We start from the raw sequence: 13,830 nt of genomic DNA, 5'->3' as shown, positions 1-13,830 counted from the left end.
ATAGACAGTGATATGAGAAAAGTTGAGGCCTTCCACAACAGCTGCCTTAGAAAAATAAAGAGAATCTTTTGGCAAAACAAAATCAGTAATAAAAACCTACACCAAAAGCGCAGAAGCAAGAACATCAGCACAGAGATAAAACAAAAAAGAATGAGATGGCTTGGTCACATAATGAGAATGCCCCAGAACAGGATTCCCAAAGTAGCTCTACACTGGACACCACTTGGAAAGAGGAAAAGAGGCAGACCACGTACCACCTGGAGGAGAACCGTGACATCAGAACTTGAGGAAATGGGCTACTCGTGGGGACAGGCACAGTATATTGCCAAGGACAGAGCTAGATGGAGACAACTTGTTGAAGCCTTATGTCACACCGGGGACGAAGAGGATAAGTAAGTATTTACGTGAGTGTGTCATTCGAAGGCTCATATTTGCAGGATATTTCTCGTTTTATAAATCCCACCCACCCTTACCCATTACAGGTTTTTTTTTTGTTTTTAATTATCAATATGGCATTGGTTGATAATGTCATAAATATGATTAATTTATAGTTTGTGTACTTCGGAGAATTGGACAATTCATGTGGTACATGGGGGTCACGTATTGTTGAAATAGCAATGGAGTATTGAGAATGTGTTTTGATATATTGGTTATCTGACTGACGGTCATGTTTCAATAAACGAGCGCTTCGCCTCCTATCCTATTCAATGCGTTGTTTTATATGGTAAATGATTTATGTTCGTTTCATTGATACGAATTAAGAACATAAAGCTGAAACTTGGAAGATGGAACTAAGATTAAGGCGGGAATGTATAAGTATACCGGTGACGTGTACATCGCTACGGATCGGCTAAAAATTTACGCCCACGTTGGGACTCGAACCCAAGACCCTCAGATTAAAAGTCTGATGCTCTACCGACTGAGCTACGCGGACTGCTATTTTATTTTATCGGTGTCCAGATTACAAATATTAATACATGTATTTAATCTTCCGCTGATTCATTGATATGAATATCAACCGAGTGTAAGGCCGTACTTGGCATACTGATTTTACCTACGTATTAATCCGTTTCGCTCCTCAAGATATAGCCATTATAGGGCTCACGGCGGGTGTGACCGATCGACAGGGGATGATTACTCCTTCTAGGCACCTGATCCCACCTCTGGTATATCCAAGGATATGTCTTTCTCCAGCTCTCTTTTTTGCATTCCTTATAGGAGTTATGAGATTGATTACTGATCCTTATCTTCAACTTTCATGCATTAATTAAAAAGGAATTTCAGTTCCTCACTTTGTGTTTTTCAAACCAAAACATCAAGGCTCTCGTCGTAATGCTAACATAAACGTAGCACCCTCCGATGCTCAAATCGTGGAGGCGCCGGGATTCTGGTCCCGCGGCATATCCTGTCAACCTTGGCTAAGTGAAAGAGAATGGGAGAATAAGATCACTCGCAAGGAGACAGAATATAGCGATAAAGTAATGGGTGAAAAGTGGGAGTCAGAACAAAGTGGTGTTGACTAACCATAATCTGTGTGTTACTCTTTACTCTGTTTGCTGCTTTTTTCGACAGGGGATGCTTACTCCTCCTAGGCACCTGATCCCACCCCTGGTGTGTTCAGGGGTCCGTGTTTGTCCAACTATCTATTTTGTATTGCTTATAGGAGTTATGAGATTGATCATTGTTCGTTATCTTCGCCTTTCATTTATATGCCTCAAAACATTAGTATATTGTCTTGGAATGTACACGGCGTTATATCGTCGTCATTATGTTTATGTGATATGCTCGTTCAGACAAACTGTGACATTGCTATAATATGTGAGCATAAGCTCAAGTCTACTGGTTTAAATTACTTAGATACAATAAGTCAAGGTCACTGTATTGTATGTATAGAAAATAATGCTATTAATAACAATAATGCTCTTGAAAGATCTACCTTTCTGGGAAAAGGTGGAATAGGTATCATATAGAAGTGAGACATACAATTCTCAGTTGTTGAAATTCCAGATATTCATTCCACTGTATTATTGGTATAGAACTAAAGCGTAAACTATTGTCGCTCGCTATATATTTTTGGGGTGTATATCTTTTACCTGATAGTAACGTAGTCAATGAGCTTATTTTACTTGAAGCTCTGTTTAATCACTATATGGTGATGTCCTAATTGGTGGTGACTTCAATGCTAGCTGTAAAGACAATGACCATCTTCGCTGTAACAAACTTAAATCAAAGGCCCTGAAAGATGTCATTGTTCGCAGTAATTGGGGATGCCCTGACACTGATTTTAGTACAACAGGTTGAAAACACGCACGCATTTATTCAGACACGCTCTACATTAGACTATATCTTTTGTAACAAGGCCTTGAGTAATCATGTGATTAATTACCATGTATATGAAGAGGGCACATTTAGTTCCACATCTGACCATCTCCCGATTTATATGAACCTCTGTACTGATATCAAAACCCATGGTTTGCATGAACTTACCACCTCCCTTCCAGCCTGGCATATGGTAGATTACTGTAAGTTCAAAGAGTATTAAAACTATGTTGGTAATCGTAGTAAAACTCTTTTTGGACAGAAATTTAACCCAATTCAAGATATAAAAACTTTTTGAAGCCCGAGTGGACGTCACGATTTAAACAATTGCATGATACGGAGCGTCGTTTACGAAACATTTGGTTGTGCGAAGGACGCCCCCGTGGTATGAATCATGCTTCTTACAAAAATTACAAGCATGCAAAATGAAACTTTCAAAATGAACTCAATGCTGAGCATGAACGTTATACATGCAAGGTGAAGATAACGAACAGTGATCAATCTCATAACTCCTACAAGCAATACAAAATAGATAGTTGGGCAAACACGGACCCCTGGACACACCAGAGGTGGGATCAGGTGCCTAGGAGGAGTAAGCATCCCCTGTTGACCGGTCACACCCGCCGTGAGCCCCATATCCTGATCAGGTAAACGGAGTTATCCGCAGTCAAATCAGTGTGCCAAGAACGGCTTAACAATTGGTATGAAACACGTCAGACAGCATTTGACCCAATGCGAGGTTGTATTGACGAACTAGATCGTTATAACGACCATAGAATTTGCGAAATCCTGACTTCAATCGAGACTGTTGAAATCCCTATACCATCAACTTGTTTGTCAGTAGCTTACCTCGATTTAAAAACTGACTATACCCAGAACAAGCTCTTGCATATCGAATCAGTTGAGATATATAAACACCATAGGTATATCGAATACGTTTAAAGATATAGACGAAGCTTCAGAATGTGATGTTCGGCTCTTCTGGAAATTGAGAAAACATTTGCTTCCACAGAACACCCGTACATACCCAGTGATAGAATTCAACGGTAATTCGTACGACGACCCGTCGGATGTAACTTTAGCTTTTACAAAGGATTTTTATGATATCTACAGTCCAAAGAAAAATGATAACTTCGATTCGGACTTCTTTCACGACATCGAAATATCATATAGTAATTTGGAAAGCAATTTTATATCCTGTTCTTCAACTTTTCCTAGTGGTTCTGTGACCGTCGACGAAACATGCCAAATCTTCCGTAATCTCAAACGAAGAAAAGCCCCCGGTCTTGACCGTATTCAGAACGAAGATTTCATCTATGGCGAAATTCAGTTAGGTAAAGGCATTACCTACCTTTTCAATGCTGTCATAGAAATAGGACGAATTTCATTATGCTGGAAAAAAGACTTGATCATTCCCATCTAAAAATGTATAAAGGTAGTAACGAACCAAGGAATTCCCCCGACAGTTACAGACCCATAGCCCTTTTTCCATGCCTCCTTAAAATCTTTGAAAAGTTGTTACTAACCCGAATTCGGACTCATATCCAGCCTTTGATAAATTATCCAAATCAACAAGGTTTTCAACAAAATCTTGGATGTATAACAGCGTCCTTCAAAGTTCAAGAGACGATTTACCACAATATAGAACAGGGGAGTCCCGTCCTTGTAGCCTTTCTTGATACACAGAAAGCATTTGACACTGTATGGCGACATGGTCTAATGTGCTTGGAATTTCGGGTCGTATAAGGAGTCTAATAAAAGATTGTCATGTAAACACATCGTTCTCTGTCGTTGTTAACCAAATCAATTCTGACTGGTGTTTTGTCAACCTTTCTCTACCTTGTATTTATCGACATCTTGCTGCACGAAATTTAAAATCTGTGTACAAATATCGGTATTTTCAGTATCACAAGCTCTAATCCAAGACTTGCGAATGACATTTGTTGTGTTGCGCTCACCCTGCATGAATTACAGAAAATTCGACGCAAAATATACGAGTATTCAACAAAATGGCGTTTTACATTCAATGCAAATAAATCCAATGTCCTCTATTTTTATCCAAAAAGGGCACATCATATGGACACATTATCTTCGCACCTAGGCAAGAATGTTATTCACTCTTCTAATGAATACACGCACCTGGGAATTGAAAGGACGCCAAACATATTTTGCACTAAAAATATCCGAACAGCTCAACCCAATCACTATATCCAAGCTATTTAAGAAGGTAGTTCTCCCTTCTGTATTATATGGATGTGAACTCTGGTGCGACCTACGACGAAAAGTTGTCGAAACTCTCAATACATGCCAACATTTTATTGCAAAACACGCAATGGTCTTCAGCAGCAAACCAGAGCGGATATGTGTGAAAGCCTCCCGGATCTACTTCCCATTACTGTGGAGATTGACATCAAGAAACTGCAATTTTTCGGACGTCTTTGTGAACTAGACACTAATTATCTCACAAATCTCATATTCCTCACACGTCTATTGTCGTATATCATGAACCCCTGTGTCAAACATCGCGGATTTATTCAGGACATCATGCCTCTATTGACCAAATATAATTTGTACCCCGCTTTAACTCGATATATTGAAAGTGGTGCCTTCTCAAAATCAGAGTGGAAAAGATCTGTTAAATCCTATGCCATCACTTACCATTCCGATTCCAGACGACAACGCATGCGTGCTGATCCTGACTTTGCCCGATTTATCATTCTTTGCGATGGAAAATCATCAACTCTGTTGTGGAATATTCAGCACAATAATAACGAGATTCTTTTATTCAAGTTTATTGTAAAATTGTGGACTCTTCTGGATACACCACACGAAAGTTGCTCATTGAGCGCGAGACCTTTCACGAATGTGCTTGAGCACGTATCCACTACCTGTTCTGAAACAACCCTATATCCCTGGTGGGAAACTCTAATTGAAGACTTTGATGTTTCTCTGGCTGCCGACCTATGTGAGTTGTCCCAATATGACTTGTATTTATTTATCCTCGGCGCAAGAAGCATGATCTCAAACTTGCCTGATTTTGACATTCCAGAACTACATCTTCTGAACTTCCGTTTTACAAGAGATGCAGCAGTAATGTATTATAATAAACTTCGAGTTACACTGTAACTAAATATTGTATCCTTGTGACCTGTTGTTCAGGTATTTTTGTATTCTTCTTCTCTTCCATTTGTAATTACTTGTATTCCTTATATTATTTTGCACATTTGCACATGTATTGATTAATTCACTACCATTGTACTTGTAAGAATCTCCATCTGGAGGAAACAAAGAAAGAAAGAAAATAAAATTGTTGGTTAAAACTGTACTGGTGAGTAGGACGGAAAAATAGATACAACCTCCGGCGGGACTCGAACCCGCAATCCCCGGCTTAGGAGGCCGGTGCCTTATCCATTGGGCCACGGAGGCTATATATATAGTTCTCTCGATTGGAGACGAATCACACGGTTAAATGTCTTTGTAAATCTGAAATATACAAAGAGAAGGAATATATTCCAAATAACTCTTTGTCAATATAACCTGTACATGGCTTTTATACAAACTATACCTAAATCTTCTAGAAATACTACGATAAAATACAACAATAAAATGTCCATGAACTATATAATTACCAACAACTGATTTTCATGGCTTATGTGTCAATTAATACCAGAGAGATATATCACTGATGGTACTCGGAAAATCATTATGGCAAAGAATTCATTATGTGTTTAATAAACGGGACGAAATCTACCGGATATAGTTTTCTTCCTTCCTTACACTAACTAGGTTGTAAAATTGTACTAGGCAACATCTTCTATATTATATGATATTTTTTATTTTTTAGAAAGTACGCTTTATTACATAAAAAATTATTTATACCGATTTTGACTAAAGATAACTCCGTTTACATGTAGCTTATTTGGATATGCATGTAGGGCTCATGGCGGTGTGACCGGTTCACATGGGATGCTTACTCCTCCTAGGTACCTCCAGGGGTCCGTGTTTGCCCAACTATCTATTTTGTATTGCTTATAAGAGTTATGAGCTTGATCACTGTCCGTTATCTTCTCCTTTCATATCATACATCACAGTGAAATTAGGACAGTACATTTTCTTATCAACACCGCTTTTCACCTTAGATATAGCTGCAGAACTGTAGCTCTCTGAAAACATATTTTGACATAACAGAGAGCTACAGATCCACCCCTTATAAAAACCTTCGATTTACGGCGCACAAAAAGCTGCGCACGGTTGAGGCCTTATATCGTTGTATTCTTGAGTTGCCGTGTCATAAATTTAATATCAAAAAAATTCTTAACATATTTTCCTACAATACTTGTGTCCAAACATACCTTCAAATATTCATTAAAACCCCATACGACCCCAAAACTCCCAGCTTTAAATGATTTCGTTTGTTGACGTAGCCATTAAATCAATTTAGCAAAAAGTATGTTATGAACTGTATAGGCAGGTGGTTCTAAAGAAGTATAACACGTTGGAAGTTGTGATATTTACAAATAAGAATATCTCCGTAGCTTTCAAGAAAAAATCACAATGTTTCATAAAATATATACATTTCTGTACTTTTGCAATTTTTGCATGAATAAAATAATGTATTTATTTTAATTCTAATTATTTGAAACATTACTTTTGATTATCTATTACTTATTATAAATCTTCGATGTGTTATATTCGCGAGAATCTCGATAAAGACTGGTCTCGTGAAAACGCACATAAATAATGTTTTCGCAAACAAAATATGAACTACAGTCTGCATATAAGACAAGTAATGTTTGAAAGTTTCCCATTTGTAAAGTATATATTGAAACTTATTTTCCAGCATGATGCACGCTAGAGCAATGTTGTTATTCAATGTTTAAAAAGAATTCAAGATTACAGAGGGTCTTTACATGGGAAACTCTGAAAGGAAATATCCAGTAAACACTAACAATTTGATGAAATTGACGCACACTGTAAATCAGTTTGTAATGTTGTAATTTTTACATGGTCACATTTTGTACAGAAATACTTGAAAACAGAGAAGTTCGATTTGTTTGTAGTACATATTTTTTAAGTTTTGATAAATTATGTTTAGTGCAGCACTCACACAAGGGGGACTAGCTCAAATGGTAGAGCGCTCGCTTTGCATGTGAGAGGTACCGGGATCAATACCCGGGTTCTCCAAGATTTTTTCTAACTTTTATGTTACAAGTATACCACATATGTAATTTAGTTTACTCCAAACCCGCAACAATGAATGGTCCGAAAAAATTAATATGCTATAATATGGTCCTTCTTCACCTATTGGCCATATTGATTTGAGAATCTACAATTGTCGTCTAACCCGGATCCTCACTGGACCTAAATTCTTTTCAAAAATATTTTGAAGAATGTTGAGACGATTTTCACAATTAATACACAGTGTACCTGGAATGTAACCGAGTTTGTAGTAAATAGATGTATTTATCATGGGTACCTTAGCATTGCTTGTACACGTGGGGAAATGGGAGGCTTCTGTTTGGGTTATTTATAAAGGATCAGTATTTACGTGATTTGCAGGATATTTCTCGTTTTATAAATTCCCACCTACCCTTACCCAATAAAGGTTATTTTTGGAATTATGAATATGAATGACATTGGTTGATAATGTAATAAATATTATTTATGTATAGTTTGTGTTCTTCGGAGAATTGGACAATTCATGTTGTACATGGAGGTGACGTATTGTTGAAGTAGCAATGGAGTATTGAGAATGTGTTTTGATATATTGGTTATCTGACTGATGGTCATGTATTAATAAACATGAGCGCTTCGCCTCTTATCCTATACAATGCCTATACCGCTGAAACTTGGAAGATGGGACTAAGATTATGTGGATACATTTCAGGCGGGAATGTATAAGTATACCGGTGTTGGGTACATGACTACGAATCGGCTAAAAAATAAACGCCCACGTTGGGACTCGAACCCAAGACCCTCAGATTAAAAGTCTGATGCTCTACCGACTGAGCTACGCGGGCTGCTACTTCATTTCATCGGTGTCCAGATTACAAATATTAATACATGTATTTAATCTTCCGCTGATTTATTGATATCAATATCATACCGAGTGTTACGCCGTACTTAAAATTGGCATACTGATTTTACCTATTAATCCGTTTATCTGCTCAATATATAGGGATCGACAGGGGATGCTTACCTCTCCTAGCACCTGATCTCACCTCTGGTGTATCCAGTGATATGTTTTTGTCCAACTCTCTATGTTGCACTCCTTATAAGAGTTATGAGATTGATTACTGATCCTTATCTTCAACTTTCATGCATTAACTAAAAAGGAATCGAAAACACAGATAGATATAATTGTGAGGACAAATCAATGAACATTAAATGTCATTGTCCTCTTTAGAATTAAATGTAACGCTTAGTACCTGTCTATTGTTAGTGTGATAGTATAAATATGAATTTCTATATGTATTTATTCGTTTTGATATTTTTCATTGATCGTTTTGCTAAATACAATCTTAAAATTCACTTTACCGTAAGTTCAATTGCGCATCTGGATTGAGTTGGCTGAGTAAAGTTTTATTCTGTTATTTCATTGGTTCTTTGATTTCTTTGATGTCCCTGCTGGTACTCGGAAAATCTTTATAGCAAATAATTCATTAATATTTGTTAATGAACAGGTATATGACAATTGGATATAGTTCTCTTCGTTTTTCACACTATCTAGGTTGTAAAATGTTCAGGTGTTTATTGGATCTTCATGCATTTTCGAATTCTTTGTTATATAATATATCCAGAAAAAAGTTTTTAATTGAAATTTTGGATTATCGGACTTTTTGAAAAATACGCACTGAATGGACAGAGATGTTTAATTTTGATGTTTACATTTCAAGTCGTCCACTTACCATAACATGGGTAAAAAGGACCAGAATTCTAAAATATAGCATATTTAGCGAATCATATCTACATATATGATGCTGATATTAATATTTTAACCATGTATCGTTTGTTTAATACCAATTGAAAATAGATATTACAGTGTATGTATAATATCAATGTACACTGTATGTTGAAATGAATTATACAAGAAAAAGTATTGTAGAACCCGGACATCGATCACAGTGCCTCGTACATTGCGAAGTGAGCGTTCAACCATTTGCGGAAGTCCCATGTTTCTCTATATAAGACTTTCAGTATTGGTTTTGTCTTTTCACTGACGATTCAGTCAAACTGTTGAATACCTTGATGAGATTTCACAGCTTACGTCACTTACCATAGTTTGAGTATGAAAAGATGAAGATAACGAACAGTGATCAATCTCATACACATGTAATGTTTTACTTTACTATCATTATACTATTGTATTTACATCTGCTAGATGTCTTTGTAAGAATTGGATGTTTATTTTCAGTTTCATAATTATTATCCATGTTAGATATTGCTATAAAATGTATGTCTTTCGCAATAAAGATTTATATGTTGAGACGAGTGGCAGAATTACTACACAGTTTAGAGTGAACTTCAATTTGTGGCAAAGGAAGTTGGCAATTTCAAGATGGGGATAAAATTATGTAGATACATTCCATACGGGGACATACGCAATGTTTTGGTGATCTGTTAAAAATATACGCCCACGTTGGGACTCGAACCCAAGACCCTCAGATTAAATGTCTGATGCTCTACCGACTGAGCTACGCGGTCTGCTTTTAAATGGTATCTGTTTCTATATTCATATGAAGCAGAATTTACTCAAAAACTTCAGAAGAAAAAATATCTTGCTGTGGCCTTCAATTCGACATTTAGATATATCGACGACGTTTTGTCTATTAACAATAATAACTTTCATTCATATCTCGATTCGATATATCCCTGTGTGCTCGAAATAAAAGTCACCACAGAGTCGTCCACTTCTGCTTCATACTTAGATATTTTATTGAAAGTAGACATTAACGGCAAACTTACAACTCAATTGTATGACAAACGGGATGATTTCAGCTTCTCCATCGTCAACTTCCCATATTTATGTAGCAATATTCCATTATAACCTGTAAATGGTGTTTATATCTCTCAACTGATTCGATATGGAAGAGCTTGTTCTGCGTATAATAAATTTTTAAATCGAGGCAAGCTACTGTCAAACAAGTTGATGGTACAGGGGATTCAACAGTCTCGATTGAAGTCAGCATTTCGCAAATTCTCTGGTCGTTATAACGATCTAGTTCGTCAATACAACCTATCATTGGGTCAAATGCTTTCTGAGGTGTTTCGTACAGATTGTTAGGCCGTTCTTGGCACACTGATTTGACTACGGGTAACTCCGTTTAACTGATCAAGATATAGGCATCACGGCGGGTGTGACCGGTCGACAGGGGGTTCTTAATCCTCCTAGTCACCTGATCCCACCGTTGGTGTGTCCAGGGGTCCGTGTTTGCCCAACTATCTATTTTGTATTTCATATAGGAGTTATGAGTTTGATCACTGTTCGTTATCTTCACCCTTTATCGGTGTCCAGATTTCAAATGTTAATATATGTACATGAAGTTAATCTTCTGTTGCTGTGTTAATATGTACATTGTACTGATAAGAAAATCGAAAAGAGAGATAGGTATATTTGTGAGGAGATAATAATAAAGATTAACGTGTTTATGATCTCTTTAAAAGTAAAAGTAACATTTAGTACAGGTCTATTGTAAGAGATTTCTCAATATGTAATATTGAAACGTCAAACTGCCTTGAATTTATCTCAATAAAGCTTGAAATACTTTTCAAGACATCAAAAGATGCAATGAGAAGGGAGAAATCTTTATCGTGCCACACCTGCTGTGACATTACAGAGTGCTTATGAAATTCACTAGGAATGGAATCACGAAGGAGTGCAGTATGCCACCAGATCTTCTGGATAAAATCGAAGATCCTAAGTGTGTTGAGCAGCTTTTTTTTAATCAATGATTTTGAAATCCAGTTTGATATGATTTAGAGTAACAGTTTAAAGTGTACTTTGTATATGTTTGCCAGATTTAAAATACAGATTCAGAAGCATAAAAATCAAACACATATAATTTGAAATACACATCTTAAACAAATATAAAATACTATTAGTCTATTACTTTAAATCTGCAGGCAGTGTTTGGTAATTGTCACATATATATAATCTAGGTGACGTTTCCATATGAGTGAAAGATTCTCGAGAGGGACGTTAAACAATATTCAATCAATCCACTGATTTATTGATATGAATATCATATGAACATACACTATAAGAAATACAATAATTATTAAGAGTGGGTCAAACAGTGGGTCAGTGATGCTCAACCGAAATGTTTGAAATCCGAAATAACAATGAAGTTTTAGAGCTATTATAGGGAAAAACAGTGTGCCAAAAAAGTGGAATCAAATTCGTCTAAGGATAAGAGCTATGCGTGAGGGAGATAATCCTTAATTTTGAAATGAATTTCTAAATTTTATAACAACAATTAAATATACATCCGTATTTTCAAGCTAGTTACGAAGTACTTAGCTACTGGGCTGTAGAGACCCTCGAGGACTAACAGTCCACCAGCAGAGGCCTCGACCCAGGAGTCATAATGTAAAAACTTATACGGTACCAATTTTGATGCACCAGATACGCATTTCGACAAATAATGTCTCTTCAGTGATGCTCAACCGAAATGTTTGAAATCCGAAAAAACAATGACGTTTTAGAGCTATTATAGATAGAGACATTGATAAACAGAAAAATATCAATAGTACTTACCACAGAAAGGTGGAAATCCCTAATGAAAAAGAAACTTTAAATTGTTGATGAAAATCGTAGAGATCAGTAAAGCAAAAACAAAAAAATTTCAACCTCCGGCGGGACTCGAACCCGCAATCCCCGGCTTAGGAGGCCGATGCCTTTTTTTTTTTCTCTTTTATTGATTAACATTTAAACAGATATCACAGACTAATCATCAGTTACAATCACATTTAAAACACTTTGTATCTAAAATATGAATAATAATATTCCCTCTGTTTCTTTCAATAGAGGATTTCTATGTAAGAAAAACTTTTTAAACAGGTTCATTTTCTTTTCTAAAACAGTCAATTGATAATGGTTATATGTAATGTAATGTCTCAATGTATATCTACAAAGCCTTTCAATATCTATTTTTTTTCACTTTGCAAAAAAATCTGTCTTCTTCTATAAATACAAAATCTGCATACTGATATAAAATAATTTACAAAAAATACATTCACGTTTTTGATACCCTTATGTAATGCTGTCATGAATATTTCTTCAAAGTTTAATCTGTTAAAAACTTCACTTTCACAATCTTTCAATAACGATTCAAGATGATAAATAACAAAATTGTTCTTAAATTCAGCCAACTCTTTACATCTAATAAATAAATGCATTATATCCTCGCATTCTAGCATACAAATTGGACATATTTTAGAATCAGACTTCCCTATCTTAAAAAGTTTCTCATATGTAAATATAATATTGTGAAAAATTTTGAAATCCAGTTCAGTAATATCTGGTGTTTTGTATAACACCCATACCGTTTCCCATCGCTTTTCAATGGATGATTTATCATTCATATCAAGTTTATCTCGCCAATAAATATTTGACACCGGTTCTTGAAACATTTTTTGAACTAACAAATTATAAAATATTTGTACTGTACCGGATTGGAACACTATCCTTTGATCTCTATATGAAATATCAAAATTTGGCTGAAAGCATGTTCTTTTGTACTCATTTTCATGAACATAATTTTTCCATTCTTCTGGAATAGATAATAACAAATCCTTATAATTTTTTGTAATCAGTGAGACATTTACCTCTGAATTTTGTTCTTGAAAAATCTCCACAATACATGATATTGGTAAAAATCCCGGAATTACTTCATATGAAATATCCTTGACATGTGTAATACTAGCACTAATAAAATCTTTCCAATTCAACATTTTGTTTCTTCTTTGTACTTTCGGATTAAAAAACAGACAATAATTAAAAACATCATTTTCTTTTTCTGTAACAATGATATAATCTTTTATGGCATACCATGCACAAAATAATTCATTGTAAAACTGTGGTAGACCCTCTAAATCTGTTTTCTTAAACTGTAGTAAAAATATCTCCATTCCTGCTCCTAAATTTTGAATCTTTGATAGGAAATATCTAAAAATATGTTTCCACAGAAAATCTTTATTACAACAAAAGTGCTTTGCAAGAAACTTTAGTCTAAATGATAACATTTTTAGATAGATATCAGCTATTTTCAAACCACCATTGTGTTTTTCACCAATTATTGTTTTATAAGATACCAAGTGTGAGCCAAAATTCCATAAAAAATTGGTACACTCCTTTTGAATACTGTCTCTAGCCCATTGTGGAATCGATATAACTGACAATGAGTACCATAATTTAGACATGAACAAGGTATTAATTAAAGTGGCTCTACCTTGAACTGCTAAGGATCTCTGTCTCCATAAATTAAGAGTTTGCTTAATGTTTCTAACTTT

General features: G+C 35.6%; 5 non-coding genes across 5 annotated transcripts; 1 reads left to right on the top strand and 4 right to left on the bottom strand.

Annotated features, from left to right (window-relative positions):
- Positions 1 to 861: 861 nt before the first annotated feature.
- Trnak-uuu (transfer RNA lysine (anticodon UUU)) lies at positions 862 to 934 on the bottom strand. The gene has a single exon. It is a non-coding gene; the product is annotated as a tRNA-Lys (tRNA).
- Positions 935 to 5,672: 4,738 nt separating this feature from the next.
- On the bottom strand, positions 5,673 to 5,745 carry Trnar-ccu (transfer RNA arginine (anticodon CCU)). The gene has a single exon. It is a non-coding gene; the product is annotated as a tRNA-Arg (tRNA).
- Positions 5,746 to 7,430: 1,685 nt separating this feature from the next.
- Positions 7,431 to 7,503, top strand: Trnaa-ugc (transfer RNA alanine (anticodon UGC)). The gene has a single exon. It is a non-coding gene; the product is annotated as a tRNA-Ala (tRNA).
- A 763-nt stretch (positions 7,504 to 8,266) lies between these two features.
- Positions 8,267 to 8,339, bottom strand: Trnak-uuu (transfer RNA lysine (anticodon UUU)). The gene has a single exon. It is a non-coding gene; the product is annotated as a tRNA-Lys (tRNA).
- A 1,611-nt stretch (positions 8,340 to 9,950) lies between these two features.
- Positions 9,951 to 10,023, bottom strand: Trnak-uuu (transfer RNA lysine (anticodon UUU)). Its single transcript has one exon. It is a non-coding gene; the product is annotated as a tRNA-Lys (tRNA).
- Positions 10,024 to 13,830: the final 3,807 nt, after the last annotated feature.

Source organism: Ostrea edulis, chromosome 5 (genome assembly GCF_947568905.1).
Source record: "Ostrea edulis chromosome 5, xbOstEdul1.1, whole genome shotgun sequence".
In the NCBI taxonomy this organism is placed as follows: domain Eukaryota; kingdom Metazoa; phylum Mollusca; class Bivalvia; order Ostreida; family Ostreidae; genus Ostrea; species Ostrea edulis.
This window is presented reverse-complemented; position numbering and strand designations above follow the sequence as displayed.